The sequence below is a fragment of the Lissotriton vulgaris genome, chromosome 6 (genome assembly GCF_964263255.1).
Source record: "Lissotriton vulgaris chromosome 6, aLisVul1.2, whole genome shotgun sequence".
NCBI classification, from domain to species: Eukaryota; Metazoa; Chordata; class Amphibia; order Caudata; family Salamandridae; genus Lissotriton; species Lissotriton vulgaris.
In genome coordinates, this window is record NC_141694.1 from 1,907,399,990 (window position 1) to 1,907,417,091 (window position 17,102).

General features: G+C 47.6%; 1 pseudogene; it reads right to left on the reverse strand.

Annotated features, from left to right (window-relative positions):
• Nucleotides 1-699: 699 nt before the first annotated feature.
• LOC147709878 (uncharacterized) lies at nt 700-2,009 on the reverse strand (annotated as a pseudogene).
• Nucleotides 2,010-17,102: the final 15,093 nt, after the last annotated feature.

Below are 17,102 nucleotides of genomic sequence, written 5' to 3' on the forward strand. Positions count from 1 at the left end.
TCTGATTAACCCAAGGATTTACAATTTGCATTTCACACCTTGCCAACTCTAGTATGTCTCAATGTTTGGCACATTTTTGTACCCATGCAGCGACAGGACTGAACATTAATCCCAAAGCAACCTGAGATCATAGGATCCATGTGTTGTAGAGGAAATTTCCAGGTAATCTTTTGTCCAATACACAAGGTTATTTTACAGTTTTTAGTTTTCAGTTGTTCGTTTATGGCAGCTGTGGTTGGACTATCAACACCGATTATGGATTAACGCCACAGCAAAGATGTCAGCACTACTGTAAATATCTAAGGAAATGCAACGATTAGGCCAAGCTTGCATCAAATATATCAAGGGTGCCACCCATTACACCAGCAGAAACACGATTAAACCATGAGTGCCTAAAATAATACAGGATGGATCACCCGTTATGGCAGGATCACTGTTCTGTGAGAAGTCGAAATTACGTCCAAGACTGCCGTCATGATGCCACAGATGCATCCCTGGCAGCAGCTGCAAGTCATCTCCGTGAGATATAGGACTTGATGTCATGTACATATGCTAATTCTTGGCAGTTCACTCTGAGCTGATCTGAGTACTACAGTATGTTGCTGCACCAGTAAATCAATGAGGATTCCAATTAAACAGTTTTTAACAAGAGCGATACGACACTGGTTCTGCAAAAAAAAAAAAAAAAAAAAGATTCAATTATCTCTTCTCTCCAAACTCACGAGTGTGGATTTTCTTGTGCAGCTTTAAGTAGCCGCTGGTACTGAAAGCCTTCTTGCACTCAGTACATTTATATAGTTTTACCCCTGTGTGGCATCGATGGTGTATTGATCAATGGGACTTTGTAGTGAAAGCTTTGTGGCATTCAGTACATGGAAATGGCTTCTCACCGCTATGGGTTCTCTTATGCTCTATTAATGCTCTGTTTTTAATAAAAGCTTTGTCACACTCAGGACACTTATATGGTTTCTCACCAGTATGGATTCTCTGGTGTATCAATAGATATGCTTTAGCAATGAAAGCCTTTTCACATTCTGAGCACTTATGTGGTTTTACCCCAGAGTGTAATTTCTGGTGTTGTGTTAGCTGTCCCTGTGATCTATAAGCCTTGTCTTCACATTGCATACACTCATATGGATTTTCCCCAGTGTGTATTCTGCAGTGTACTATTAGCTGTTGCTTTCTAAAGAAAGCCTTGTCACACTCTGTGCAGTTATAGGATTTCACGTCACTATGAATCATCTGGTGCCACGTTAGTTGTCCTTTCTCACTGAAGGCTTTGTCACACTGCAAGCATTTAAATGGCCTTAATCCTGTGTGGCGTGCTTGGTGACTCTTTAAAAAGGATTTTGTACTGAAGGCTTTGCTGCACTCAGCACATTTATAACGTTTTTCCCCAGTGTGGGTTTTGTGATGCTGCCAGAGTTGGTGTTTTGTAAGAAAAGCCTTCTCACATTCAGTACATTTGTGTGTTCTTAACCCTGTGTGGTGTGCTTGGTGTATCTGTAGAAGATCATTTACATGCAAAGCTTTGTACACTCAGTACATTTGTTACGTTTTTCCCCAGTGTGGACTTTCTGATGGCGCATGAAGGTTCCTTTTACAGCAAAAGACTTGTTACATTCAGTAAATTTATGTGGGCTCTCTCCGGTATGGACTCTGTGATGGTGCAATAAAGAGTTCCTGAAAAAGAAAGCTTTGTCGCATTCAGAACATTAATGTGTTTTTACCTTGGAATGATATTTTACATGTTGTGATAGATGCTGTTTTGAAATAAAGGTTTTGCCACATTTTGAACATATATAGGGTCTTAGCCCTGAGTGACTTGCTTCATGTTGCCTCAGAGATTCACTTCTATTAAACGCTTTCTCACATGTAGTGCATTTGTATGGCTTCTCCCCAGCGTGAATTAATTGGTGTCTCACAAGACCTAATTTAAAGGAAAAGGTTTTGTTGCACAGAGTAACTTTATTTGGCCTTTTCTCACTGTATTTCTTTTCAGGATTCATTAGAAAAGTTTCCTAACATATATTTATTGTTTGAACTAAATTGGTGTGAAATCTCCTAAGAGTAGTGTTACTAAGTTGGAGTTGCTACGGTAAGTCAATTTACTGTTTCATTAAAACGGAGTTAGCATGGAAGACTTTGTCAAATTCAGAGCATCTGCGTAGTCTCTCCTGTGTTACTCTTCTGATCTTCCGAATTCCCTGTAGCCAGCTTCAGTACCTTAGTGTGGTCTGGCTCCTGTATGTTTCTTCTGATGCTCCACGTTCCCTTTACACGTGCCGTGTTATGTTCAGTACATTTGTGTGCCAAGTTCTCTTTAATGATGACTTTACATATTTGGTGGTGTTAGAAATGGGATTTCTGGTTGGCTAAGGCTTGCGCCAAATTCAGGCAGAAACCACCATTCTAAGTCAGGGCAAGGAAGTCACCCGCCAAGATAACCCCTGCTCACCCTCTTGGTAGCTTGGCACGAGCAGTAAGGCTTATCTCAGAGGCGATGTGTAAAGCATTTGCGCAGGCACCCACCAGCAACAACATCCCAGGCCCCCCACAAGAACTCCATGCAAGGTTATATAAAAATAGCCTTTGTATTATCAGAACACATCAGAATCATAATCACAGGATGTACATTGTGCTAACTGGCACGGGCAATATTTACAAGGGATTATATGTACACAGGACAGGGCCATACGGACCGCTGTCAGGACTAAGCACTTGGTAGAACTAGCACTTTGTAAAAATAGAATTAGCACATAGAGCATATCATAACTGTAGCACCAAATAACAAATGTAGCACACAACCAGTAACCACTGGCAAAAGGTAAGTACCACCTATGCAACCCTAACCACCTTAGGAAAATATCACGCAGGGAACCATAAACACACTAGTATAACTATACTAGGAAGAACAACCTCCTAAACATTAAAACACATTCAGAGGTACAGGTAAGACACATGATGCATGAAAACACATTCAGCGGTGTAGGTAAGCAACTTTGTACATTTACTAATACCCAAAGCATCAGCACATAAATCAGCATTTAGCACAGAAATCACATTTAGGTCCAGGTGGCGCCACTGAGCCAAAACCTAAACGTAGCAGCTGCTCACTACTTGCTGGGCAGCCGGGGACAAGAACAGGGCTGAAACGCTGCAGCTGGCACTAAGTGCTGCGCAGCTGTGGAAGGCCAAGTTAGGGATGAAGGAGTGCGACTCACTCCTGAGTCCAAAGAACAAGTGCCCCAAAAAGCAAAACCTAAACGGTGCAGCTGCCTCTACTTGCTGGGCAGCTGTGAAACAGAACTGCGACAGGGCTCTCACTAGCCCTCTGGACAGGGACTGCGCCAACTGCTGAAGCCATCTGGCTCTGAAATAAACAGGTGCATTGGAGCCCTCTGGCTCTTAAAACAACTGGGCCCATCAGGGGCGAATATGTCTTTCCATTCCGCAAAAAAAAAATCCCGCATACCATCACTCCGCATTTTTAAGTCCGCAAAAACCATTACTCCTCATGCATTGATTCCGCAAATTTTCACATAGCATATGACTTCACTCCGCATGCAATTATAACGCAAATGCATGTGTGGTGAAGTCATATACTTTGTAAAAGTACTTTATCTTTAAATATATATATACATATATATATATATATTCACTGAAAATATATAGTTAGGAATTTGCATTTACAAAACCTTGAAAATTCAATGAAAAAACCATTGGTTTTAGGCCATATATAGTTAGGGATTTGCATTTACAAAACCTTATTTTACTCGCATAAAACCATTGAAATTCCATATATAGTTAGATGCGCTAACTATATATCGCGCACCCGCAATCCACTGCTGATGATGTCACATATTACATCATTCATGACATGGTCAGTGACATCACTGATGACATCACTGATGACAACATCCAGTGACTGTATGTTTCTGTAAAGTTAAAATATATCTTACATATTGAAGAATGAGTGGATGTATAAATGTCTGGATGAAGGATTTAGTAGGTGCATGACTGATTGTATGAGGGAGTGATTAAATGTGTCTCACTGAGTGCATGGGTTAGTGATTAAACTGTATTAATTTGTGCATCATTATATCTGTTGTTCTGTAAACTGCTGCATGTGTTGATCAGTAGCTATATGAATAACTATATGGGTTATTGATTGGTTGCTCAAGTATTTGTATGGGAGACTGAGTATGTGTGTGGGTGGCTGGGAGGTGTGTGACTCTGTGCATAGATGTGTAAGCAGTTGATTCACTAGGTGTATGAGTTCAAGAGTGCATGTGGAAACAGCTATATGGGCGGTTGACTGTGTGCATGAGTGTATTGGTGAGTGAATGGATATCTCAGTGCTACATGTCAAAGTAAGTACATATGTAAAACACAGTACATGTGAGAGTTAACATATATAAATAACTGTGCATAAGAGCCAGTGAATGTGTGAGTGGCTGTATGGATCATTGTGAACATGTATCAAGGATTGTATAAGAGAGTAAATATGTGTTAGAATATGTTTCAATAAGTAAGGTGTGTATAACTGTATAGTTGAGGAATTGGAGGTGTGTTTGATTCTTTGCATGACTGTCTAGGTGTATGAGTAACTCCATGGATGAGTGACAGTCTGTGAGTGTCTGTTTTCACTGAGTGTATCTAAGGATATATCAGAGTTTGTAGAGGTTCATCGTATTAACACATGAATGATGTCATCTGTGATGTTGTCAGTGATGTCATTTGAGTTGTCATCAGTGATGTCATCAGTGATGTCATTTGAGATGTCATCGGTGATGTCATTTGAGTTGTCATCAGTGATGTCATCAGTGATGTCACTGACCATGTCATGAATGATTTAATATGTGACATCATCAGCAGTGGATTGCGGGTGCGCGATATATAGTTAGCGCATCTAACTATATATGGAATTTCAATGGTTTTATGCGAGTAAAATAAGGTTTTGTAAATGCAAATCCCTAACTATATATGGCCTAAAACCAATGGTTTTTTCATTGAATTTTCAAGGTTTTGTAAATGAAAATTCCTAACTATATATCGACTATAACCTATGGTTTTTTCAGTGAATTTCAATGGTTTTTTAATAGCAAATATGAAAAGCTTTAAAATGTCAAGTACGTGATAGATAAAAACATTTTCGTATTTATGCACGCTGATGTGCTTTGAATGCTGCACCCCCCCCCTCCCCTCTTTTCTCTTAGTAGTACTCTCTCTTTGCAGATAGTGAACGGTAGTTAACGCAGGCCTTTGCCCCCGTTGTAATCCGTCGTGCCTGCTTGTCTCTCCATTTGATTGATTGTTATCCAAGCATTTACTGTTTTAGAATTGGTTCTCTTTGGATCATTCTCTATTTACAAACAAGCACAAAGTCGCAATACTCTGTTTAGTCTTTGCAGATAGTGAAAAATCGTGTAAAAAAATAAAAGTAATCGAGCAAAATCAGTAGGCCACTAATTGGATCTCTTTTTGACCTCGCTAAAATAGAAATATTAGGAACAACCCTTCATGAGAAATACGAAAATAGTGAGATGAACTGAGCTCCACACCATGAGGGCTGCAAGACAGCTCGACTCCGTCACCCACCCCGCCCAAAATAACGACAAACCCTATGCAAATATTAAAAATATAGACAACACACCAGCAAAGAAACAGGGTAAAACATTTTATTAAATAACTATTTACATAACTATTTTATACTTTTTATTGCCCGATCCGGCTAGCTCAATCGATCGAGCATGAAACTCATGCACTCTGATAGCAAGCGTTGCTACTGATGCTATGCAGACCAAAACTGGTTTTCAGTTTGTACATTTTTCTAGATTTTTCAATCCAAGGTTGGTTGACTTTGTAGAACGATGGCTTCAGATTTTCAACATACGGTGTGGTGGCGCGGACTGGGAGGGGGCGCTTCGCTCCTGCCCCCTCCCCAAGTAAGATTTTCATACGTGAAAGTACGTTAATGGTTTTGGTCCCTGAGTTGCTTCAATGTCACTGCCATTCTCAAATGGCATAAGTTCTGGATGTTGGGTACCATAGTTCAGAGTTCTGAGCAGCGCTTGTAACACTGTCTGAAGCTTATTTCCACCTACTGCAGCTTCACTATTCTCAAAGTAAGTGAGTGTCGTTTGTGGACCTGACTGCATTTGAAAACAATGTGATATGTTACCTTCCTAAACAGCTTGACGGAGGCCCCCGAGGGGCGGTGTGATGGCCATGGACTCGGAGAAGACGCTTGGCTCCGACCCCCTCCCCAAGTCTTATAGCACTGGTGTAGCCTGAGATCGCCCCCGACATAGGCGGCCGGCTCCCGGGGTCCGGCGGAACTTTTTGCCTTTTAATGACTCTTCTATTCTGGACCTTGTCCCACAATCCGTTTGACCTGAAGACACGCTGTAGTGGGGCGCCCCTTTACCGTTTCAGTTGCCATTCCGCCCGCTTTTGCTACACTGTGCCTCTTCCGCCATTCAGCTGTTTACCGCCCGCTCTTGCGACTACAGCGTCTCGCTCACCATGTAGTTGAGTTGCTCCCGCTCTTGCGGTGCAGCGATAGGCGGCTGCCACAGGACTCTCAAAATGGCGGCCGGCTCTTCGGTTTTGGGCCTGGTCCACTAAAATGGCCCTGGGACACCTTTGAACTCGGACGCTTCCCTGATAGGGCTTGGGTCCCATTCTCGAAAGCGTCCCCTCAGCCGTGAAGATTCTACAAAAGTCTTGGGGGCCCCCGACTCCCGCAGGCTTCTGGTGGGGAGCGGCTGCCATGTCTGCTCGTGGAATGGCCACGACGGAGCTACGAGATGGTAGTGCTCTCATGCTGACGCCAGCTTTAGTCTGAAACATCCAGAAACACTGTAGACTACCAATTCGATCAGTTCCGGTAGCGCCCCAACATGACCCGGAAGAGAAGAACTTGCCCTCCCCTCTTTGACTGATGGTTCTTGTTGCCTGTCCCCTCTGTTGTCAGAACTTTTTGGACTGCTGAAAGGGGTTGTGTTCCGAACGCTGGTTGGTGGAGACATTTTGACTATATTCTTGACCTACGTTGTCGCGTAATGCGTTATATGACACGCCGCGTTAGCGCACCCGGAAGTGATCCGAGGCGCGGCGCGCAGCGCGTAACGTAAGCATAACAGGTCATGTGACTTGTTAATAAAACTTTTCATTGGTTCATTTTACTTTTGTTATTTTAATGATGTAAAGCTTGGTCATATGACCTAAAAATTACGCTTTTTATTGTTTTCGAACATTATTTTTTTTAAACATATGTTATAATATTCCAGGCTATTGTACTTTCCCGGAAAATTTACAACTGTCCTGCAAGTAAAATATATTCCTTTTTCGAGAAAAAGGGCGTTTCTTCGTTCCATGACGGAGCCGTTGATTAAAAGAGACTCGGCCTGCTGTCTTAGTCGCCGATACGCCTGATTATCAGATTCTTATCGATCACTTTATGTTGCAGAAATGAAAAACACAACTGCCCTTGACCATTTATCTTTACTGCGTTCCTACATATTATACCTTTTATCCGTCATGTAATTGGACTACTTTATTTCACTTGCCTTTTACTGATTCGAAAACAGTGACTAAAAGTAAAAACTTTACCAATGTAAATACTACTACCATGTTTTGTTTTAAAAACCTTTATTGTGAAAATGTCAGTATACAAATACGGGCCTATAACCACGTGGGCCGGCCACGGAGCAAACTGGAATCGTATATGATGAGGAGACATTTACATTATGGAGGAACGTAACGAACGAGCCATTAGGTTGCAAGAACTAAGGTGTCTAACAGTTGCGGAATCGGTGGACGTACTGTGAGAAGTTGGCCCGATATGCAACGTTCGCTATTCTAGCGACCGCTATGTATCGTTCCAACGACCCTTATGGTGTTTGGTTGTAAGTCAACCTATAGACCAGCTATCCTAGTAGCGTGGATACGAGCAGTCTAAGGCTAAAGACTCGAGAGGGCGTGTTAAGCCAGCTGTTTACCACACATGTACCCCTTGAACACCCAGTGAAAGGACACCACACAAGTGTTATGAAAATAAACAGTATATTTATTAAGAATCACAACAGCCCTGTACTCTTTATGAGGACAGGGTACTAAGCACAAACCAAATCTCTTTAGCAAATACTTCAAGTGCACAATTAAAACAAGTGTCCGAGGACACGGAAAGATTAAGGTCTCGGGCGGACCCGATAAGGCAAGTCGGAAGCGAGGGACTCAGGACCCTAGAGTAAGGAGGCTATGCAGGCACCGAAATGCCGAGTTACCTAGCCACGAGGGCTGCGGCTGCACAAGTCTTACAGGCGTCGGGGTCTTCGCTGACGAGCCAGGAGCCGGAAGAAAAGGAGTTGCTGGCCGGCGACCAGTGCTGAATAGTTCGTAGAGATCCAAGCCTGGATCGGAGATTGATGAAACCTGAAAGCAGAGGGGACCAAGTTCGTACTACTAGCCAGTAGTCAGAGGGTACCAGGAAGGCACCGGTTGGCCGTCACCTCGACCAGGTGAGTGGGCGACGCTAGGCTCTGCAGTCTCACGGACCAGGAGGCGTTGTCGGCGACCACGGTGGAGGTGCGAGCTGTCCCACGAAGGATGATGCTGTCGGCGTCGCTGGGCCCAGGATGGGGCAACAAGCCTTGGCAGATCTCAGGGCCACGTGGTGGGCCTAAGATGGCGTCTTGAGTGGACCAGGAGGGTCCGGGGTGCTTCTCGCAAAGATGGAAGCAAGGGCCGGTCTGGAGCAACCAGACCAGCAGTGATGATTCTCGGATGTCGTCACAGAAGGGCACAAGCCAGCGGCTAGTGACCAGACAACGTGCTGAGCAGCGAGCAGAAGGGCCCCACGCAGATCGTGGAGATGCTGGGAGACTGCACTTCGGTGCTGGAGCGGCTCAGGGTCGGGGCTTCTCGGACCCCAGAGCACTCACCAGAGAGTTACCTCGATGGTCGTGCTGGTTTTAAGAGCGTGCAGGTTCTGATGATGGCCGGTCCCTCGAGGTCTCGTCGCACCCACAGATCACAGCTGAGCTGATGACGTGGGTAGAGGTCAGAGGTGCCAGGGAAGCCGGTTCTCGTCGAGCTGGGCCGTCGGATTCCTTGAGGAAGGACTTACAGCAAACCGCAGAGTTCTTAGTTGGTGCCCGCTGATGCAGGGTGACTACTCCTTAGTCACAAGGGAGAAATCTTGAGAAGAGTCTTGAATGTCCTTTCGTAGAAAGTAGTTCTTGAATCAAAGATGATCTAATTTGGAAGGGTCCCCGCTCCGGTCTTTATTCTAAAGAAAGGGGTGGGTACATGACTAGGTCCTGCCCTAAGGGTGGGACCAGGAAGGGGGGTAGTTACACCCCTCTCCCCTGCCGGACTTTCCCCAGGCCATTTTGTGGAGCTGAGGCTTCAGTTAACTTTAACCGGGGTTCACAGTTACGTACATGTTGTGTCCCTCTAGAAGGGTGGGATGCTAACCTCATCGCCAGAATTGGTGAGAGGGCAGCACCCCGATTCGTATGACACCTTACTCGACATGCCTTGATAACGCGACACCGGAGTTACCGATATGGTACGCGTTATCATGGAACAGCTATTGGGTCTTGATTCCGCAAGCTGCAACCGGGCTCGGCTCGGGCCTGAACCTAGCTCACACGAGCCCTCGCACTCTGCCTTCAGGATCGTTAAGGCCTGCCATAGGAGTGACTGATAGGAACTCGGGTGTCCATTGTATGGTTAGATATAGAGCTACTATACCTAAAGCGAAGGGTGGTTACACGTCTTCGCCCCAGCTGTCGTGCAGCCAGTTGTGTCAAATTTAGGAGGCCAGCCAGGGGTGGCATAATACATGCTTCAGCCCCTGGCGGCCCTGGGTACACCTATGCCCTGCGTTACGGGGTCTGATAAGGTGGCCCAGTACCAATTGGTAAATGCACCTAGGGTACATATCGTAATTTAGAAAGAGAACAGCCAGGCTGTGGGTCTGATTAGCAGGCCCACAGCCAGAGAAAGTCGTAAACCAGTGAAACAAAAGCAAAAAATCTGGGTGATCATAGGATTGCAGACCCTACTCTCCTACATGACCCCCCCCCAAACGTCGGAACAATAAGCTAACCTTGACCAGGTGAGTCTTCTTGTTCTAAGTGGAAATATCTGGAGAGCCCATCGGCATTGCCATGATCAGTACCAGGTCTATGTTCCACTGTAAAGTCCATCCCCTGTAGGGAAATGGACCACCTAAGCAGTTTGGGGTTTTCACCCTTCATCTGATTTAGCCACAAGAGGGGCTTATGGTCGGTCTGAATCTTGAAGTGAGTGCCAAACAAGTATGGCCTCAGCTTCTTCAGGGCCCAAACCACAGCAAAGGCCTCCCTCTCAATAGCTGACCAATTCTTCTCTCTAGGGGTCAGCCTTCTGCTTATAAAAGCAATGGGCTGGTCTTGACCATCAAAATTCAGTTGAGAAAGAACAGCTCCCACACCCAACTCAGAAGCATCTGTTTGGACAATGAATGGTTTGGAGTAGTCCGGACTCTTGAGGATAGGCGCCGTGCACATGGCCTGCTTTAGGTCATCGAATGCTTTTTGACAGCTCGCTGTCCACTGAACCTTTTTTGGCATTTTCTTACTTGTCAGTTCGTTTAATGGTGTCACAATTGAACCATAGTTCCTGACAAACTTCCTATAGTAACCAGTCAGGCCCAAGAAAGCTCGAACCTGAGTCTGGGTGGTTGGAGGAGCCCAGTCCCTGATTGGCTGTATCTTGCTCTCCAGTGGCTGAACCTGACCTCCACCTACAAGGTGGCCCAGGTATACAACCTGTGTCTGCCCTATCTGGCACTTGGTGGCCTTGATAGTGAGACCTGCTGCTTGCAGTGCCTCTAACGTCTTCCGCAGGTGGACCAGGTGATCCTCCCAGGTGGAGCTAAAGACAGCGATATCGTCAAGATACGCCGCACAGAAGTCATCCAGCCCAGTAAGGACTTGATTCACCAACCGTTGGAAGGTGGCAGGTGCATTTTTCAGACCAAAGGGCATCACCACGAACTGATAATGCCCACCAGGGGTTGAAAATGCGGTTTTAGGCTTGGCGTCCTCAGCTAACCTGATTTGCCAATACCCAGCTGTCAGGTCAAACGTACTTAAGTAGTTGGCCGAAGCCAATCTATCGATAAGCTCGTCTGCCCTTGGTATTGGGTGGGCGTCAGTCTTAGTGACTGCATTGAGACCCCTGTAGTCTACGCAAAACCTCATCTCTCTCTTACCACCCTGGGTGTGAGGTTTCGGCACTAGAACTACGGGACTAGCCCAAGGGCTATCTGAGGGTTCAATGACTCCCAGCTCCAACATTTTCTGCACTTCACTCTTGATGCAGTCTCTAACGTGATCAGGCTGCCTGTAGATTTTACTCTTGACGGGCAAGCTGTCACCAGTGTCAACCTCATGGGTGCACCAATCGGTCTGACTGGGTGTTAGAGAAAACATATGTCTGAACGACTGAAGAACCTGTTTACAGTCGCTCTGTTGATGTTCGGAGAGGCTGCCACAAAAGACAACACCATCTACCGAGCCATCGTCAGGATTCTGAGTGAGCAGGTCGGGGAGAGGGTCACTCTCCTCTTCCTGTCCCTCATCTAGGGCCATGAGCAAACTCATGTCCTTCCTGTCGACATATGCTTTTAGCCTGTTGACATGAAGCACCCTGTGGGGGCTCCGGGGAGTTCCCAGGTCGACCAGGTAGGTGACCTCTCCCTTTTTCTCCAGGATGGTGTAGGGCCCGGGCCATTTGTCCTTGAGTGCTGCTGGGGCCACTGGCTCCAGCACCCACACCTTCTGTCCGGGCTGGTAAACAGTCAAGACAGCCTTTTGGTCATGCCAAGCTTTTTGGAGTTCTTGGCTGGCCTTAAGGTTTTCAGATGCCTTTTCCATGTATTCGGCCATCCGCGAGCGGAGGCCAAGCACATAGTCCACTATGTTGGCTGCAGGCTTTTTGAGAGGTCTCTCCCATCCTTCCTTCACCAAACACAGGGGTCCCCTTACAGGATGCCCGTACAAAAGTTCAAAAGGGCTGTAGCCAACCCCCTTCTGCGGGACTTCTCTGTAGGCGAACAAGAGGCAGGGGATCAGGACGTCCCATCTACGCCGAAGCTTTTCCGGTAGTCCATGAATCATCCCTTTTAGGGTCCTGTTGAATCTCTCAACAAGCCCATTGCATTGTGGATGATAGGGTGTAGTGAACTTGTAGTTAACACCACATTCCTTCCACATAGCAGTTAAGTAGCTCGACATAAAGTTTGCACCTCTGTCGGAGACGACCTCCTTAGGGAAGCCCACTCTGGAGAACACTCCAACTAGGGCTCTTGCCACAACAGGTGCTGTAGTGGTCCTAAGGGGAATAGCTTCAGGATACCTGGTGGCATGATCCACTACCACCAGTATAAACTTGTGCCCTGATGCTGTAGGTGGTTCCATGGGACCGACGATGTCGATCCCCACCCGTTCAAAGGGCACCCCCACCACAGGCATTGGTATAAGGGGGGCCTTTGTCGTGCCACCTGACTTACCACTGGCTTGGCAAGTGACACAGGAGCGGCAAAACTCCTTGGTATCTTCGTTCATGTGAGGCCAGTGAAAGTGTGAGACAAGCCTGTCCCACGTTTTCGTCTGGCCTAAGTGACCTGCTAAGGGAATCTCGTGGGCCAAGGTAAGTAGGAAACCACGCTGAGACAAGGGTACAACCAGCCTCCTGGTCATGCCAGGCTTGGGGTCTCTTGACTCAGTGTACAGGAGTCCATCTTCCCAGTATACCTTGTGGGTACCTGTGGCGTTCCCAGCAGCCTCAGCAGCAGCCTGCTGTCTGAGGGGTTCAAGAGAAGGGCAGTCTAACTGGTCCTTCCCCAGGTCTTCCCTTGAGGGTCCCCCTGAACCCAAGAATTCAACTTGATCAAGTTCGAATTCCCTAGGCTCAGTTTCCCTCAATTCCTGTAGGTCAGCCTCCTCTGAGACTTGATCCTCGACCTGGGGCAAGGGGGAAGGCGCAGCCTTAACCCTACTGCTCTTTTTCTTGGGAGGTGTCTGGTCCGTTGTTCCAGGATCCAGCACCTGTTCAGTGGGGCATTTCCTGACCTGTGACCTAGTCACAGCGAACACATGTGCTGGCAAACCTAACATTTCCATGTGAGTCCGGTGCTCCACTTCTGACCATTGTGACGACTCCAAATCATTGCCCAACAAACAATCCACTGGGAGGTCTGGACTAACTACAACCTTCTTTTGGCCAGTTACCCCTCCCCAGGAGAAAGCTACAATTGCCATACTGTGATTGGTAGTGACATTGCTTGCATTGGTCACCAGGAATTCTGTACCTGGCATGATCTGTCCAGGGTCCACAAAGTTAGGCGTCACCATGGTGACGCTGGCACAAGTGTCCCTATAGGCCTGAGCCATCTTTCCATTTATGAAAGGCGTCTGTCGGTATTTGCCCAAAGTATTGGGGCTTACGTCAGGGGATACGTCCGCGTCCCCTGTACTGACAAGGACAGCCTGAGTGAGTGTGCCAACTAAGTTGTCACGCCCCTCAGAACCCAGGGTTAACCCTACTAAACCCTTGGGAGGCGCACTACCACTGCTGACTGTACTAGGGGGCACAGGTGCCTTAGGGGCTGCAGTGGCAGGAGTCTGCCCTCCTCCTTTCTTGGTGCACTCACTAAACCAGTGAGATTTACTTTTACAGTACTGGCACCATCTTTTGGATTGGCCTTCTTTCTTCTTTTGGGGAGCCTGACCCCCACCCTCTTTGGGTTGTTGGGGACCTGTCGAAGACTTCTGGTCATTTTGTTCCCCTTTAGAATCTTTACCCTTCTGGTCTGCTTTCTTCTGACCACCTTGATTCTGGCCCTGGTTCTGTTTAACTCTTGTACGAACCCATCTGTCTGCCTTCTTTCCCAATTCTTGGGGAGAGGTCAGATCCGAGTCGACAAGATGCTGATGCAACAACTGGTTCTGACAATTGTTTAAAATTTGTTCTCTCATCATCAAATTATACAATCCTTGATAATCAGTAACCTTACTGCCCAGCAACCAGCCCTCAAAAGCCTTAGTGGCACAATCGACAAAATCAGACCAATCTTGAGACTGCGTTTTCTGGGTATCCCTGAACAGCACCCTGTACTGCTCAGTGGTTAGGCCGAACCCTTCAACGAGTGTATTTTTCAAGATTTGGTAATTGTTAGCATCCTCCACCCTTGTGGTGAGAAGCTTGTCTCTTCCTTTTCCTTCAAAGGAGAGCCACAAGATAGCTGCCCACTGACTCTGGGGAACACCCTGCACAGTGCAGGCCCTCTCCAAAGCAGTAATCCATTTGTGGATGTCGTCCCCTTGTTTAAAGGGGGGCACTATCTTACCAAGGTGTTTCGTATCGAAACTCTTTTCCCTATTACTAGGTACATTGCGGCCACCAGTGGGGACTGCCCCACTTAACTGTTGCTCTCTAGCAAAGGCAAGCCTTTCTTTGGCCAGGGCAAGTTCTTCCCTTTCAATCCTTAGATTGGCTGCCCTTTCCTTAGCTTCGTACACTCTCCTCTGAGGGGACGTCATCCCTCTCTGAGACGAGTTGTGAGAGCCATTGGTTTGAAGGGATCTGCCAGAGCCTCTTGACAGAGATCGGGCTCGTCCATTCCCAATGTTAAGCTGACCTGATAGTGGCCCCAGGGGTCCCCCAGTACCGCTATCATGTTTGCTTAAGTTGGACCTGCTTAGTCTGACGACTTCTACCTGTCCCTTATCTGCCTCATCCCCAGAGAGATCCTCATCCTCATCCTCCTCCACATCTTCGTTCTCAGTTGCGAGGTGGATGAGGTCAGGATCGTCTCGGGTTCCCTCGAGGGGAGGCATGTCTCCTTCTGGATTAGAAGAGCTACGAAGTTTCTCAGCTCTTCTGGCATCATAAGTCTCCAAGAGACCAATCAGAAAGGACGTTGTGGGGTTAGACCCCTGCTGAATCTTCCTGGAGTGACACAGTCGTCTTAACTCCTTGAAGCTCAGCACAGTATATCCTGAAGGGATGACCTGTGGAGGGTCAACTGACACAAGGGGAGACCCAGAGTTTCCTCCTTTGTCCGACATACTGTTTCTAGTGTGGTGTAAGTGATGCACCTACCTACACTACGTGTTTACCTACTGTACCCTTGCTAAGAGTTGTAGCCAAGGTGTGCTAAGCCTTGAGGAGCTACAACAGCTGGTTCAGTAGAACTCAGAGTATTCTAAGCTTTTAGTTATATGTACTAACAGTACTTGTGCGATCTTTCAACAAGATATTCTTAGGATACGTGTGGTAAAACAACAGCAAGCTCAAATCCCACCGCTGCCACCAATGTGAGAAGTTGGCCCGATATGCAACGTTCGCTATTCTAGCGACCGCTATGTATCGTTCCAACGACCCTTATGGTGTTTGGTTGTAAGTCAACCTATAGACCAGCTATCCTAGTAGCGTGGATACGAGCAGTCTAAGGCTAAAGACTCGAGAGGGCGTGTTAAGCCAGCTGTTTACCACACATGTACCCCTTGAACACCCAGTGAAAGGACACCACACAAGTGTTATGAAAATAAACAGTATATTTATTAAGAATCACAACAGCCCTGTACTCTTTATGAGGACAGGGTACTAAGCACAAACCAAATCTCTTTAGCAAATACTTCAAGTGCACAATTAAAACAAGTGTCCGAGGACACGGAAAGATTAAGGTCTCGGGCGGACCCGATAAGGCAAGTTGGAAGCGAGGGACTCAGGACCCTAGAGTAAGGAGGCTATGCAGGCACCGAAATGCCGAGTTACCTAGCCACGAGGGCTGCGGCTGCACAAGTCTTACAGGCGTCGGGGTCTTCGCTGACGAGCCAGGAGCCGGAAGAAAAGGAGTTGCTGGCCGGCGACCAGTGCTGAATAGTTCGTAGAGATCCAAGCCTGGATCGGAGATTGATGAAACCTGAAAGCAGAGGGGACCAAGTTCGTACTACTAGCCAGTAGTCAGAGGGTACCAGGAAGGCACCGGTTGGCCGTCACCTCGACCAGGTGAGTGGGCGACGCTAGGCTCTGCAGTCTCACGGACCAGGAGGCGTTGTCGGCGACCACGGTGGAGGTGCGAGCTGTCCCACGAAGGATGATGCTGTCGGCGTCGCTGGGCCCAGGATGGGGCAACAAGCCTTGGCAGATCTCAGGGCCACGTGGTGGGCCTAAGATGGCGTCTTGAGTGGACCAGGAGGGTCCGGGGTGCTTCTCGCAAAGATGGAAGCAAGGGCCGGTCTGGAGCAACCAGACCAGCAGTGATGATTCTCGGATGTCGTCACAGAAGGGCACAAGCCAGCGGCTAGTGACCAGACAACGTGCTGAGCAGCAAGCAGAAGGGCCCCACGCAGATCGTGGAGATGCTGGGAGACTGCACTTCGGTGCTGGAGCGGCTCAGGGTCGGGGCTTCTCGGACCCCAGAGCACTCACCAGAGAGTTACCTCGATGGTCGTGCTGGTTTTAAGAGCGTGCAGGTTCTGATGATGGCCGGTCCCTCGAGGTCTCGTCGCACCCACAGATCACAGCTGAGCTGATGACGTGGGTAGAGGTCAGAGGTGCCAGGGAAGCCGGTTCTCGTCGAGCTGGGCCGTCGGATTCCTTGAGGAAGGACTTACAGCAAACCGCAGAGTTCTTAGTTGGTGCCCGCTGATGCAGGGTGACTACTCCTTAGTCACAAGGGAGAAATCTTGAGAAGAGTCTTGAATGTCCTTTCGTAGAAAGTAGTTCTTGAATCAAAGATGATCTAATTTGGAAGGGTCCCCGCTCCGGTCTTTATTCTAAAGAAAGGGGTGGGTACATGACTAGGTCCTGCCCTAAGGGTGGGACCAGGAAGGGGGGTAGTTACACCCCTCTCCCCTGCCGGACTTTCCCCAGGCCAGGGCTGTCGCCCCTGGAACTGGTTCTAACCGGCAGATGCGTAGTGAGCACCGGGGTGCCACTCCGCAGTCACCTTCTCGCCAAAGCCCTACCTACCCAGAATACACAAACCCTGTCTGGGACGGTGCGAGCACCGCCCTCGACAGGAAACCCTTTGTCCA